Source organism: Cebus imitator, unplaced genomic scaffold (genome assembly GCF_001604975.1).
Source record: "Cebus imitator isolate Cc_AM_T3 unplaced genomic scaffold, Cebus_imitator-1.0 Scaffold547, whole genome shotgun sequence".
NCBI classification, from domain to species: domain Eukaryota; kingdom Metazoa; phylum Chordata; class Mammalia; order Primates; family Cebidae; genus Cebus; species Cebus imitator.
Genome location: NW_016107862.1, coordinates 936989 through 952297, shown reverse-complemented (window position 1 = coordinate 952297; position 15309 = coordinate 936989). Strand labels below are relative to the sequence as shown.

The following is a 15309-nucleotide window of genomic DNA, read 5'->3' as shown; positions in this document are numbered from 1 at the left end:
TGGGTTGTTTTTTAAAAGAATTTGTCCACTCTTATGAGTTCAGTTTGATATGAAGAAGACTGCAATACGCTCACTCCTAAGAGATTTTTGGAGCAGGAGAGGGACTCAAGATAAGGATGTGTTTGACTTGAAATTCTGATCACCAGAAATACACCACATATTTGGTAAGCATAAAGAACAAGCATCTTATAAGAATGTTGAAAAAACATCTTACAAAATTGTTAACCAGATGTTCCAAAGGATCTAGATCGTGAGTTATAGTTCTGAACCACGTGCTGGTCTGACTACTTGGGAATATATTGTTCACTTCTGGAAACCACATCTGGAAATGGACATTGACCAATTCAAGGAACCCCAGAGAGTGGGAAGAGCACAGCCAGGATGGACTGTAGACTTATTTAGGGCAGCGTCTCTATCATGACTTCACTCACCCTGGCACAGCGCTTTATACATAGACCATGACTTAAGATATTTGTTGAAGGAATTGCTGATAAGTAATCCATATATTATGCATAATTTTTGAAGGAAGTATAGTTGGTTAACTCAGAGGATGAAAGATACAGAGGACATGACAGCTCATGTCACATACCTAAAGGGGTACCAGAGAGAAGAGGGAAAAGATGTATTCTCTCTTGGTCTTTGGATCAGAATGAGGACTATGTAGTGAAAGCTACAGGAAAAGCAGCTTTGACCCAGGGTTGTTATTAATTTGTGTATCCACCATACATAACTGTGTGAGGCTTGGGTACATTCTCACACTCAAACTTTAATTTGAGCATTAAAGGGATATAGAAAGAGAAATTTGGGCTTGTGGCCAGGTTAATAACTTGTTCAAGAAATCTTTACTGAGATGGTGCCAGAGGATGCTGAGAAGCAGGGTGAATAAGTAACCAAAAAGGCAGGGCTCCTTCCCCTTTGAAGCTTGTAGTCTATTCAGGAACACAGACAAGTCAGCAGGTAATCGCCGTGTGCACAGGTGAGATGGACTGTGATGAGGGAAGTTTGGGCACCTCATGCAGTGGGTGCTCCGGCATCCCAGCGGGCTTAGATGAACCAAAAATGGGGAATGTGATGGTGGGGGGATGATCCAGCATGCATATGAGCTCTAAGGCAGGAGAGAATGACACTTTGGAGAACCCTCCACAGTCCTTAAACCAGCCACATGTCCCACTTCCAGTTCTACCCACTCTTGGCTTAGGAAATATTCTCCTCTTTTTACCCTGCAAAGTAAGCTTGGTGGCTGAGTTTTGCTTTTCAGGTTCTCATTGCTAAGGCTTATTTTGAGGCTTACTGACCATCTCATTCCTACTGCTGGCCCACAGTAGGGAATCAGACCTTTAGCAGACACAGAGCTCTTCAAATACACAGTGAACTTGGCACAGCTAATCATCTGGGTCAAGATGAACACTCCACGAGGGACAGCACAGAATATACCCAAACTGAGAGGCACAGGTGAGTGGAACTGTACTCAAGCTGACAATACTGACGTCCAAAAGGCAACAGGATGATGAGAATGTTCTGGAATTAGAGGGTAGTGATGGTTACACAACTTTATGAATATACCACCGCACACCTTAACATGGTGAATTTTATGGTATGTAAATTACATCTCAATAATATTAACAAACAAAAAAAGCAAAAGGAGATGGTTGCTGGAGGAGGCTGAGCTTAAATACCCCTGGTTACACTTTCTGTTTTCCTTATATTTACTGAAAGGAGGATTTGTCTTGAGACAAATAGTTTTTTCATCTTCAGAAATTCCTGACAAGCTACAACCCTGTCAAGGCATGAAAAATTTGATTAGTGCTGACTTGGTACACGAGTCTATTAATTAGTACCTAAATAATTACATGTTGCCTCTGCGGCATGATTTATAATTGTATGCATGCTTTGATCTTTCTCATCGCAGGCAGCACTGACGAGTGAGGGAACATGTGGGAGCATCAGAAGCTTGGTCCTGATTTTGTCAACCAGTACCTTGATGACTTCCAGGGAGTCCCCAAACCCTGGGTTTCTGTTTTCTTAACTCTAACATGTGGGGCTAGACTCATCTGGTTTAGCTTGTCTCCATGATGGTTTAGTTCATCTCCATGATTCTGTGAATTTCAGATGTTGAAAATCTTCAGAACAGCCCTGAAAGATGAGCAGGCAGGAGTTATTGTCTATATTTTATCTATGAGGAAACTAAGGACCTGGAAATTTAAAGGGCTGATTAGCTTTTGAACCAGTATCAGAAATGAGTTCATCTGAATTCTAGTCCCAAACTCGTAGCATGAGAGAAATGTGGACCTTTTGTTCCAGGAGTTTATCATCTAGCTGGTATTAAGCTGGGACAGGATTAAGGCAAGATTACAGGTTCTTGAGAAACATAAGCAACAGAGACAAGAACATCAGAAAGAGCTGGTGCGACTTGGGTCATGTCTGCTGATGGAGGTGCTATCAGGAGAGGTGGTTTGCTGAGAAGTTTGCATTCCCTAGAGCCCAAGTGGGTGTTGCCAGGAAACCCTGAGTTTTCCAACTTGGCAATCAGTGCACAACTGAGTTATTATAGGAAATTGCCCAGCTCTTTGGCAATTTTATGTGGTATAAATATGGTTTTGAAATTCTATATCTTAGCTTAGCAAAAGGCGGAAACATTTTGGAACTCATGGATTTGGGAGATCTGCTGCCATTGCTATTATAATTACTTTTAGCAGAATTGTACACTATGAATTAAATTTCTCAAAAAGATTCAATTTTCTAATCTTTGAGACTTCTTAAAAAGGAATGAACCCCAGGTAGAGTGAAAGTGGATTTCAAAAAAGCAGTTTATTCTGAATGAAAAAAGAATCATTCTTGGCTCTGCATCTAACAAACTGGCTGTGTGTCCCCAGACAATAAACTTAATGTCTCAGATCCTCAACTTCAACTGCAAATAAAGGGGTTAGAGGAGATCATCTTTAAAGCCCAACTCAGCTCTAACATACTATGATTGGATACCATATACTTGTCCACATTCTTTTCTCTAACTCTTGGGGATTGCTGCTCTTCCAGCCTTTACAAATATAATCTTTCATTGTCACATTCATTCTTCCTTGTCCTAAAAACAGGCCCAGGCATAGTCTGGTGCCACTCCTGAGAGCTATAGCAGGTGGCACCTAGTGTCTCTACAGTAACTATCTACACTCCTAGGGAAAGTTATCTCACAGAAGCATAGAGAGCCTGACCTCACCTAGAAAGACAATAAGGTATAATGATTGAAAGCATAGGCTCTAAAGTCAGGCAGACCTGGATGAATCTACCACCTACTAGAGACCTTGGGCAGGCAAGCTTGCCATGCCTGGTACCTAGTGAGTGTTGTGGGCCTCTATTCTGGAGGGATGGCAGGGCCTTATGAAACCAGCATGAGACGGTAAATGCTTTGCAGGCTGGATTTTTAACAGGAAATGCCACCCCCGTTTTCTCGAACACCACTGGCAAAATTGCTAACCCAAAGATACCAGGCCCAGCTAGTCACGAAGGGGAGAGAAGTCATCTCTATCCAAGGGAAAAACATTTGATGTTTAAAGAAGGGGTTTAAATTGTTATGAAGGAATAGAGGGAAAGAAGAGGCAAAGACAGAAGGCGATGGATGAGAATAAAGAACAAGAGAAGAAGCAGTAGGAGACAAATGAGAAGGTTAAAGCTATTAATTTTCACTTCATGATAAAAGGAATTTCTAAGCAAATTCTAACCATTTTATCAAGAAGAAGAAACAAATTCACTAACTTATATTTCCATTTAAAGAAATGCATGGGCATTTTCTTTGCTGTGGAGTTTGTTTAAAAATCAGGCATTGAATGCTTTATGCTTTTTTAAAAAAAAATCCAGATTGATTCTGGACATGTACATTCCAATTGATAGACAGATCAAAGAGTTTGATTTTCTTATTGGCAACTTGGCACCAGTTACCAGTGGCTTCATATGAACCTATCAGCTGCTGTGGGATGGCAGAGCAGCTAAGAGTCCAAGACTAGTCTACGCAGGCCTGCAGCTGCCACATTCTGATGCATCAAAGCCACAGCAAGTTCCTAAAATATGGGCTCTGGATCTAGATGCTTTCGGTTCAAATTTTCACTCCATTATTTCTTAGATGGCAATTAAGACTTATGACAATTAGACTTATGGCAATTACTTACTTCTTGAAGGCTTAGTTTCGACATCTGTAAAATAGGGCTAATGATAGTACTTGCTTCATAAGCTTGAGGATTAAACGAAATAATAATTGAATGAGATAATGCATTTAGCTCAATACTTACCCATAAACAATTTTTTTTTTTTTATGAGACAGAGTCTCACTCTGTTCCCCAGGCTGGAGTGCAGTGGTGTGATCTCGGCTCACTGAAATCTCTGCTTCCCGGGTACAAGCAATTCTTCTGCCTCAGCCTCCTGAAAAGCTGGGATTATAGGCACATACCACCATCCCCGGTTAATTTTTTTAAATTTTTAGTAAGGATTGGGTTTCACCATGTTGGCCAGGCTGGTCTTGAACTCTTGGCCTCAAGTAATCCCCCCGTCTTGGCCTCCCAAATTACTGGGATTACAGGCATGAGCCACCACACCAATTTTTAATACTTACTCAATTACTATGTTCTTCTTCTGGGAACTGTGGAATGTAGGACCCTATGATTTGCCCCAAATTCAAAGATATGGGCAAGTAAATATAATATAAGTGTAGATCCAGATTTTGTAGGATATATGTCATGGCCTCTGTCCCATATCAATTTAATACCTATTTTCCAATGTAATACCCTGAAATCCCAGAAGAGAAAAATTAGAAACATGATAAAAACTATCAAAGGTATATTCATTCAGCCATGCAAATTGTAAAATGATAGAAATCATTCTATTTGATCACAATTTAAAAGAAGAAATTTACTATAAGAAAAATAAACACACACAAAAAAAAGACATTGAATGCCACCTAAAGAAGAATCACCAATCCAATCCAACTACTTTACCCTGCCCACATTCACCATGTTTTTTACAATTGCCAATAAAAAGTAGTCACCATTTATGGTACCAGACAGTGAGATAAGTGCTTTATGGACCCTGTCTCATTTAACTGTCCCCAGAACCCTATGAGTAGGTATATTAGTGCCATGCCCATGTCATGAATGAGGAGATATGCCTGGTCAGAGAGGCGAGTCGGGATTCACACACAGCAGACTTGCTCCAGGGCCTGTGTTCTTAACACTGCATGGTGCTGCTTCTGATCTGGGTGGTCAAATCTCAGCGCCCAGCACTCCTGGCTTGGGTAGAAGGGAATGGGCCCAGAGGTGCTGAGAATGGATCTCATGACCACCTAGGGGCAAAGTTGGAACAGAAAGTACGTGGAGAGCCTGGGCTGAGGGGGAAGCTGCCATGAGGAAAACCAAACTCAAGCAGTTTTGTTTTTTAAAACCAGTAAGAGGACTAAACTATAAATGTAAATCTCAGTTATCTTATCATGCCACCCCATAGGTGATTCCAGTAGTTAATTTAGAGCCATCAAAGATATATGGTACTCTGTATATACTTGAGTTCACTTCCCAGCTTGACACTCCAAGGAGTCAGGTGTTCTCTGGGCCAGATTATTTCCCCACAAACATTGCAATATGCCTAGTCTTCTCGTTATATAAGATCTCTGTTATATGGGGACCTTATGTACTTTCATCATATGGATGAAAAATGGATTATTTTGTCATTTGGCTTTTCTCTCTAAGATTCAAAGTGCTTTTATTTATAGACTTTCACGATCTAACCAACTCACTTGAGAAGCAGGAAGAGGGCAGCTTTTTTATTTTCAAATTGTGGACTGAGAAATTGAGATATGCAGAAAGAAATAAAGCTGCTCTGCAATTTGGAAAGCCATCTGTGATGCTATAAAAACGTCTCACTATACTCTTGACCACATAAATCACTATTTTTATTGCCTTCTCTCTGGATGAGATGTGGCTTAATTTGAGAGAGCTGTTTATCATTTGGCAAGCTAAAAGATCCTAATTTCAAGTCTCCATTCTAGTGGGTGGTAAGAATAAAGGGAATTTTCTTTAGGGGAAAAGGAAATGATAAGAATCGGAAGGAAATGGTTAGGCCTAAAAAAATCGATTTTGAAGACTTTTGGATAATTATGGATTTAATATGCCCAAGCATGGGTGTGGGATCACATGGAGTGTGTTTGAATTCTAAGCCACCATTATGACCACTACTTAATGTTTCTTCCTACCACTCCCTTTCTACAGTGAGTCCATGACTAAGATGACAACAGCTTAAATGAGTTAGTGCATGATATGGTTTTGCTCTGTGTCCCCACCCAAATCTAATGTTAAATTGTAATCTTAAGTGTTGGACGTGGGGCTTAGTGGAGACGATTGAATCATGAGGGTGATTTCTAGTGGTTTAGCACCATCCCCATAGTGCTGCCTCATGATAGAGTTCTCAGGAGATCTGGTTGTTTGAAAGCATGTAGCACTTCCCCACCCTTCTCCTGCTGGCCATGTGAATGTGTGCCTATTTCTCCTTTACCTTCTGCTATGATTGTAAGTTTCCAGAGGCCTCCCCAAAAGCAGAAGCCTGTACAGCCCACAGAACTGTGAGCTGATTAAACATCTTTTCTTTATAAGTTACCCAGTCTCAGGTAGTTCTTTATAGCAACGCAAGAACAGACTAAATGCAGAAAATTGGTACCAGAGAAGTGAGGCATTGCTATAAAGATACCTGAAAATGTGGAAGCAGCTTTGAAACTGGATAATGGGCAGAGCTTGGAACAGTTTGGAAAGCTCAGAAGAAGACAGGAAGATGAGGAAATGTTTGGAACTTCCTAAAGACTTGTTTAACGGTTTTGACCAAAATGCTCATAGTGATATGGACAGATATGGCCAGGCTGATGTGGTCTCAGATGGAGATGAGGAACTTATTGGGAACTGGAGTAAAGGTCACTCTTGCTATGCTTTAGCAAAGAGACTGGTGGAATTGTGCTCCTGCTCTGGGGATCTGTTGAACTTTGACCTTCAGAGAAATGATTTAGGGTATCTGGCAGAAGAAATTTCTAAGCATCAAGTGTTCAAGATGTGGTCTGGCTGCTTCCAAAAGCTGAACTCATCTGCATAAACAAAGAAATGACCTGAAACTGGAATTTATGACTGAAACTGGAAAAAGGGAGACAGAGCATAAAACATTAGAAAATTTGTAGCCTGCCCATGTGGTAGAAAAGAAAAACCCATTTTGGGGGGAGAAATTCAAGCCTGTAACAAATTTGCACAAGAGGAGCCAGATGTTAATAGCCAAGACAATAAGGAAAATGCCTATGAGACATTTCAGAGACCTTTGGGGAAGCCCCTCCTATCACAGGCCTGGAGGCCTACAAGGGAAAAATGGTTTCATGGGGCCAGGCCCAGGGCCCTGCTGCTTTGTACAGCCTTGGGACATGACACCCTGCATCCCACCTGCTTCAGCTCCAGCTATGGCTAAAAGGGCCCCAGATATGTCTCAGACTGCTGCTCTAGAGGGTGCAAGCCACAAGTCTTGGTGGCTTCCATGTGGTGTTAAACCTGCAAGTACACAGAGGGCAAAAGTTAAGGCTTGGGAACCTCCAACTAGATTTCAGAGGATGTATGGAAAGGCCTGGATGTCCAAGCAGAAGTCTCCTACAGGGGCAGAGCCTTCATGGAGACTATCTAATAGTGCAGTACAAAGGGGAAATGTGGGGTTGGAGCCCCACCCAGAGTCCCCAATGGGACACTGCCTAGTAGAGTTGTGAGAAGAAGGTCATCATCTTTCAGGCCCCGGAATGATAAATCTACTGACGGCTTGCACCATGCACCTGGAAAAGCCACAGGTACTCAATATCAGTTCATGAAAGCAGCCACAGGGAACGTACCCTACAAAGCCACAGAAACAGAGCTGCCCAAGACCTTGGGAGCCCACCCCTTACATCAGTGTGGCCTGGATGTGAGACACAGAGTCAAAGAAGATTATTTTGGACAAGATTTAGTACTGACTGCCCTGCTGGGTTTTGGACTTGCATGGGGCCTGTAGCCCCTTTGTTTTGGCTGATTTCTCCTTTCTGGAAAGGCAGTATTTACCCAATGCCAGTACCCCTATTGTATCTTGAAAGTAACTAACTTGTTTTTGATTTTACAAGCTCATAGGTGGAAGGGACTTGCCTTGTCTCAGATGAGACTTTGGACTTGGACTTTTGAGTTAATTCTGGAATGAGTTAAGACTTTGAGGGACTGTTGAGAAGGGATTAGTGTATTTTACAATGTGAGAGGATATATTTGGGAGGGCTGAAATAATATGGTTAGGTTCTGTGTCCCTTCCCAAATCTCATGTTGAACTGTGATCCCAAGTGTTGGAAGTGGGGCTTGGTGGGAGGTGATTGGATCATAGGGGTAGTCTCTAATGGTTTAGCACCATTCACCCAATGCGGTCTCATGATAGAGTTCTCAGAAAATCTGGTTGTTTGAAAGTGTGTAGCATCTCCATCACCTGTTTCCCCTTCACCTTCTGCCATGATTGTAAGTTTCATGATTGTAGGCCTCCCTAGAAGCAGAAGCCTGTACAGCACACAGAACCATGAGCTGATTAAACATCTTTTCTTTAAAAATTACCCAGTCTCAGGTAGTTCTTTGTGACAAGGTAAGAATGGACTAATACAGTGCATCACTAGGGTAGCACAAAGGAGAGGGCCCTGATACAGAGGAGAGATAAACAGCTCATTTTTTTCATCTTTCTCAATACTTCTTGCTCCCTCTCTGTTGTTATCATCCATCTTTCTTTTAATCCCATTTCCTCTTTTTTCCCTTTCATTTCCTCATTTTGCGACAGCAAGAGGTCATGTTCTTGCTGCCAACAGTTACAACATTTTCAGTAGTCATGACAGCCACAAAGCCAGGGCTGGACCTGTCCAGAGGTCTGATCTGCAGCAGGAAGGAGTCTGTAGTGTGCAGGGAGTTGATCTGCAGCAGGGGGAGTCTGTAGTGTGCAGGGAGTTGATCTGCAGCAGGGGGAGTCTGTAGTGTACAGGGAGTTGATCTGCAGCAGGGGGAGTCTGTAGGGTGTAGGGGGTCTCCAGCTGTTACTTAGATCCCAAGCTGCCCTTTCACTTTTAATTTTGCTCACAGTGCCTTTTGTCAAAGGCAATTTAAAATTTAGGGAGAGGTAGTCTCATCTGTCAATCTTTTCTTTACTTTAGGGTCTCCAGGTTTGTGTCTTACTTAGGAGGCCTTCCCAATGCTAAAATTCTGTACGTAAACAGATATGCCACATTTGCCTAAACAGAAATTTGGGCAAGCTGGCACATTTGAAATAGGGCTATCTCCTAAACTTTGGAACGTGTGGATAGCATGCATATGCTTGAACTCTAAGATCTACTTTCTCTGGAAAAGGCCTTCTAGCTCCCTCACTCATTGCCTCTGTCCCCCAGCTCCACCCTAGCCATTTCATCTTAGGGTGGGGGAGCATTCAGTTGCTAGGGCCAGAAACCCACTCAGAATAACTTAAATAAGTGGGAATACTTGCACGTTGATAAGGGAATACTATGAAACCCAGTTTGAGGAATTCCATCTGGGGCACTGAAGGGCTAGAGTCCGGAGCCGCTCTTCCTCCTCCCTTTCTCTCAGTTATCTTTGTAGAGTTATCTGCTCCATCCTCTCCCTCCAGTCCAGCATACTTTGTCACCACATGACCTTAAATGACTGTCTGACTCAGTCCTTGAGCCCACGGAATCTTGTAAGTCTAACACTCACAGACAGTAAATGCGCTCAGGCTCTCTGTGCCCCAACTCTAAGTTCTAGATAAAGAAGTCCGATTGGTTAAAGTAGATCATGTTTAAAATGGGTCTATTCTGAGGGCCATGAGCCACATGATTGCCCCTTGGGGTAGTGGGCAAAGATTCACAAAGAAGATGTGGTGGGGACGAAATGACCTCTGTAACTCTATGGTCCAGTTCTCACACCCATATTGTGACTTTTGCTCCCCTTCAAGTTTGCCCTTGATGTTGCCTCTAACTGAATTCTGTTTTCTCCCATGATTAGATTTATACCACATCCAAGACCTTTTAGGGATGGGCCGTAGTTCTGTCCCCTGGGGGAAGATCTGATCTAAGACTGCACCCTCATGGAAATTAAGGAGAAGGGGAAAGCCTGGGCTACAGATGGAGAAGGATGAGTCATTCCAGTAGCCATAGCCAAGGGGACTCCTGGAGATGTGGGGACTGTTTATGTGGCCACTCACTGTCATGGGCCCCAGTGGGAGTGTGGTGAGGAAGGACATACAAAGGTTGCTCTAGTACATTTCTGGTTTTGCTTCCTACTACAAATGACTCTTGTCATATGACTGGGGGAGTGTGGTGGTGGCAATAAGCAGAAAAGGCTGAGTCTAGGAATTGCTTTCTGAATTCTTTTATTAGGGTCAATGTAATCTTAAAAAGTTGACTTTTGAGAAAATAAATCTTTTCTGTTTTCTACAGCCAGACTAAGGATTTGGTGATGAATGGTAGGTGGGAACATGATGGGACCCTGACTGGTTATTTGGCCTCTGTGAGGCTCAATTCTTTTATCTCTAAAAGAGAGAACTGTCTACTCAGTGAGAGAAGATCTCTTGGGAGCCCACTAAACTCTAATATAATGTTATTATACAGTAAGTTCTCACTTAATGCCACTGATAGGTTCTTGGAAACTACAAGATTAAGCAAAATGACATATAACAAAAACATTTTTTGCTCATCAATATTATAACAAAATGTTGAAGGAAATGACATTATTTATGGACATGCTGTGTGTTGTTTTGCTTAAAGTCATAGATTCCAAGAACATACCAATGACATTGAGGACTTACTGTGCTAGTATTGTTTATAACTTACAAAATGGCTTAATATACCACAAAATATGCCGATTTCATGTTAGAGACCAGATAAATACAAATATTTTGTTAAAGTGTCTCTCTTCTTCACTTTACCAACCTTTACCAACCTCCTTCCTCCAAAATATTTATCCAGAATATAAAATGCCTCGTCAACATGAGAGAACAGCAGGAAGCACCCATTTGTAGTAATCCTCTGTATGGTGGAGGCCGTTACATAACCACAAAGGCACAAAGCTGCAGTTTTGAGAACATCTTCCCACGCCAGTTCTAAGCATTGACCTGGACTATGGTTGCTAATACAGGAATCAGCACTGGTGACTTTTGAGCCATCAATCAACCTCTCCTAACACATGATTCTTCTAGAAAAATATGTGAGATTGGAGATTACCTGTGATGGTTTGCATTTAGATATTTCCTCAAGGTTCAGGCAAGGGTAAATAGGCAGGAGTTTAATAGGAATTAAGGTTATTTGATAACTCCTAGGCTGCTACAGATAGAAAGGATTGGCAATTTTGTCATTTGGGTTGCCTCTGATTGAAGGCACAGGCCTGTTTCATGAAGCGCTGAAACACGAGCACAGCTGTATCTGCATCAAAGTGAGTGGTAAACAGCTTAATAGTATTGGTAACCAGACTCATCTGACAGGAAACACAAACACGAATCACTTGTTCTTACTTTTATTTTACAGTGGTCTCAAATAGTCAAGAAGCCCTGCTGGGAGGAGCTTCTATTCCTGCTCTGTGGAAGAACTGAGCATGCCAGATGCCCAGAAGGTAAGAGGCTCACATTCCAGGTGGACCACTCTGGTTATTCTCATCAGAATCAACTAGAGAGATGGGCTCCCTCTCCACCCCTACCCAGAAGCAGTGGCCAACCTGCATGGAAAGACAATCCATTGCCCTCAGGACAACTGGACTTACTCTAAAGCAAGAGCCTGCGAACTATTTCTGTAAAGGGTGGGATAGTACATTTTTTGCCTGTGGTGTCCTTCCAGTCTGTCTCAGTCACTCAACTCTGTGATTTTTGAGCAGCCATTAGACAGTATATAAATGAATGAGCCCAGCCCCATCTGGCCCTCCACCCACAGGCCATAGTTTGCTGACTCCTGCAAGAATGAAACCCTTTACGAACTAGAGTTCCATGCTTGAACATGGGCCCAGAAAATACAGGAAGGCAAACCTCACACATTGGCAGTTGTGTATCTCCTAAGTGCTCTGTGACAGTGTTGACTTCCAATTCCTAGGAGGGGCCTAGAGCACTAACCATATGTTGACCCAGGAAGAAGATGGCTCTTGGGAGTGAGAGTCAGAGAATGGGTACCAGCTGCCCTTCAGAGCCCTCAGCTTTCAGACTGACAGAGCAACAGATCATAGTCTCCTAAATTATCTGGCTTAAAGCATGGGAGGCACACTTACCCTGCCAGGCTGGAACCCCGGTTCTTGGATGGGGCTAGCAGCAGCCATGCAGAATGGGCATGTGACTAGTACAGGAGAAAGGATGCTAGGTGGCACTTGGTTGGCAACTTGCCAATATCATATTTCTCAATTGTATCACCAAATATGTATTATCGTCCTGTCTTAGAGAGAAGAAATATGAGCCTCTCCTGCCAAACAGAAAGTTTCAGGCAGCAGCAGGATGACCTTGGCAGACAGGGAAGGGTCCTTTTCTTGTGCCTTTCCTTCAACCTGCCTGACCCCAGCTCTGCTCAGTAGTGACCCATGCTCCCCTGAACACTTGTCTCCAGCAGAGCTGTGATTTATCCACCTTGCTCCATCTGAGACCTGCGTCCAGGCCACTTTCCTCACTCCATCCTGGGCTGGCAGAACTACCCCATTTGGAGCTTCTTTTCCAGGGGTTCACCCAAGTTTAGAAAAGCAACAAAACAGCCAGCGTGCAGACCAGCCTATCCTTTCAGAGAATGTCTTTGAAGCTACCATGTTCTTAAATATTTTCAGCATGTTTTTCAATCTTTTCATTATTACTATAGGGAACAGTCTGAAACTAAGGCTATGGTTATAAGGAACTCAGAAGCATCATCCCCCAGTATGGTTCCATTTCCAAACAAGTTCAAGAAACAGAATCCAGGCAAGTAGCATGTGAACAATGCCAAAAGATGCAACAAACACAGCAAAGCTTCGTAGTGTTAGAGAGATGAAGGAGGTTGGAAATTACCCTCTTAAGTTTGTTCTTTTAGCTTGTTATTTATTTTTAAAGTACTGCTTGTGCAGAACCCAAGGACAGCTGCACATTTACTGCATATTTATATTTACTGCCTCCTGATGACATTAAATGTAAACGGCTGCAGCAGGGTCTTGGTAACTGTCCAGCAGACGCACAAATTAGAAAAAATACAAAATAAGCTTCCCTGAGCCCGTGAATTTACCATATCATGAATATGTAAGATATATTAATTAGTTCATTAATAGGCTCCAAGACATTGCAGATGCTGGGTGTGTGGGGTGGTGTGTGGGCAGGCACCACTGACGCAAAAGTTAATGTGCATGGGACACTTTGCCAAACTCTGGTGCCTGTGTGGGTTGAGGGCCTCCATCAGGGCTGGATGGAGGCCTGGGCAGGACACAGCGGTCTGGGGCTGAGGAGTACAAAATACAACTCCACAGGGGCCTCGGACTTTAGCATGTGTGCAGGGTAGTATGTTTGGGCAATGTGTGTCTGCTCTGAGAGTCTTCTACAGCTGAGAACCTGGAGTCCCCAAGGAATAGGGTGATACCAGCATGGAAAAGCCAAAAATGCTAATCTGCCTTCAAAATTCAGCATACGCTGGGGATATCGTGATTCTAAGCAGAAGAGCTAAAAGAAAGGCAGTTCACCAAGGCATGGAGTTCAAGTGCCTCGTCCCAGGACCTATGTAGCATTGACACTTTCCTGAGGTCCTTTAAATGATGCAATTATCAAGCCTATTTTGAAGATCTTTTAAAAATACCTTTTCTTGTTGCATTGCCTTGTGGCTTTTAAAGAAACATAGGCTCTTGGGCGAACTGTTTTATACTACAACATTTGCTGTAAGTAGGTGCTCATATTCTCTTAGTGTAATAACACCAAGTAGCTGAAAGGAGTCAGAGATCTCTGTGAGGGGAATGGCTTCAGAATATGCTCCTCAGGCTGCCATAGAGCTGACATCCCAGAAACATTTGGAAGACAGAGTGGAGTTAGATTCCGTAACTCAGGCTATGTGGCCTACCTGCTGGGGTTGCTGGTCTTCCCTGCCTCCACTCACCAAGTTGTGGAAGAAGAGTCCCTTCTCAATTGTCCTGGGTCTGACTAACCTCGGTATGTTACAAGGCAAGGGGTTGCCAAAGGCCAGGATGTTCTTTGCTGTCTCTCATTGTGCTGCGGTTGTTGAAGCCTGGATTACCAACCGAGATTTCAGACAGGGTAGAGAATGTCCCTTCTGGTTCTCCAATGGGGTCTCTAACTTGATGGGTAGCTGAGAAAGAAGGAGGCAAGGGGACTTTAGTTCTTCTAGAAATCTTGATTCTTCAGAGTTGATTGATTCATCTCTTTCCTGGAGACAGGGACAGGCAAATTCGCAATTTTCCTCAATGCTGACAAATTCCAATAGAGGTAAATAGCTCAAAACTGGCCGGTATTCTGGGCTAGAACCTGATGAAGGAAAAAGATACAGAAGGAAAACAGTGTCCTACCACAAAGCAGCAAAGACACGTTGTCTTGGTGTCAAGACACTTATATTTCAAGCTTGGTTCTGCCACTTACAATAAGTGACCTACTGCTAATTGTTAACTTCTCTGAGTCTCAATTTGCTCATCTATAAAAATAATACCTGCTCCTCAGTGTTGCAGTGAAAGCTTACTATACAGTGACCAGCAGGCAGCTGACATAGTAAGTGGTTGGTGCAAAGTCGCTGCTGTTGGGATGCTTAGGTTTCACTCTAAGCACTCACCTAGAACTGCTATGCTATTAGGTCTATTTGACCGTCCTGTGAACAAAAGATCTTTTACTCTCTGTCAGTTTTAAGTGGTATCTTTTGACTTCCTATTACTTCTGGTGTAAACTCAATAATCTTATTCTACTTTCTTTTTTCTTACCCACGTCTCCCATTTAAAAAATTGCGTTAATTCTATTCTGTTAGAAAATACAATGTTTAACTACCTATCTTATGCCCATATCTCCAGCCTTGTATTAGTCCTAGATCTATTTATGACATGCTCACCTTCAATCCTCCCACTGAAGTGTCCCCAGTCAGCTCTTAGTTGAATAAAGCAAAATTAATTCTGCAGTGGATTCGTCAGGAAGGGCATGTGGGCACAGTATTCTTGAGTTTGTGGATCTTCAAAACTGTTTTTCTACATCGTGAATATTTGAAGAACAGCTTGGCTAGATATAAAGTTCTTGACTTGCATTTTCTCAAGTTTCTCAAAGTTCTGTTTCACTCACATCTTGCTTTATATGTTGTTGAGAAAT

General features: G+C 42.6%; 1 long non-coding RNA gene across 1 annotated transcript in view; it reads left to right on the top strand.

The window, feature by feature from the left end:
* Positions 1-4287, top strand: part of LOC108293777 — a 45875-nt gene extending 41588 nt beyond the window's left edge. The window contains exons 3-4 of the long non-coding RNA XR_001820804.2: positions 1259-1452; positions 1910-4287. This is a non-coding gene — a long non-coding RNA (uncharacterized LOC108293777). The remainder of the gene's footprint in view (positions 1-1258; positions 1453-1909) is intronic.
* Positions 4288-15309: the final 11022 nt, after the last annotated feature.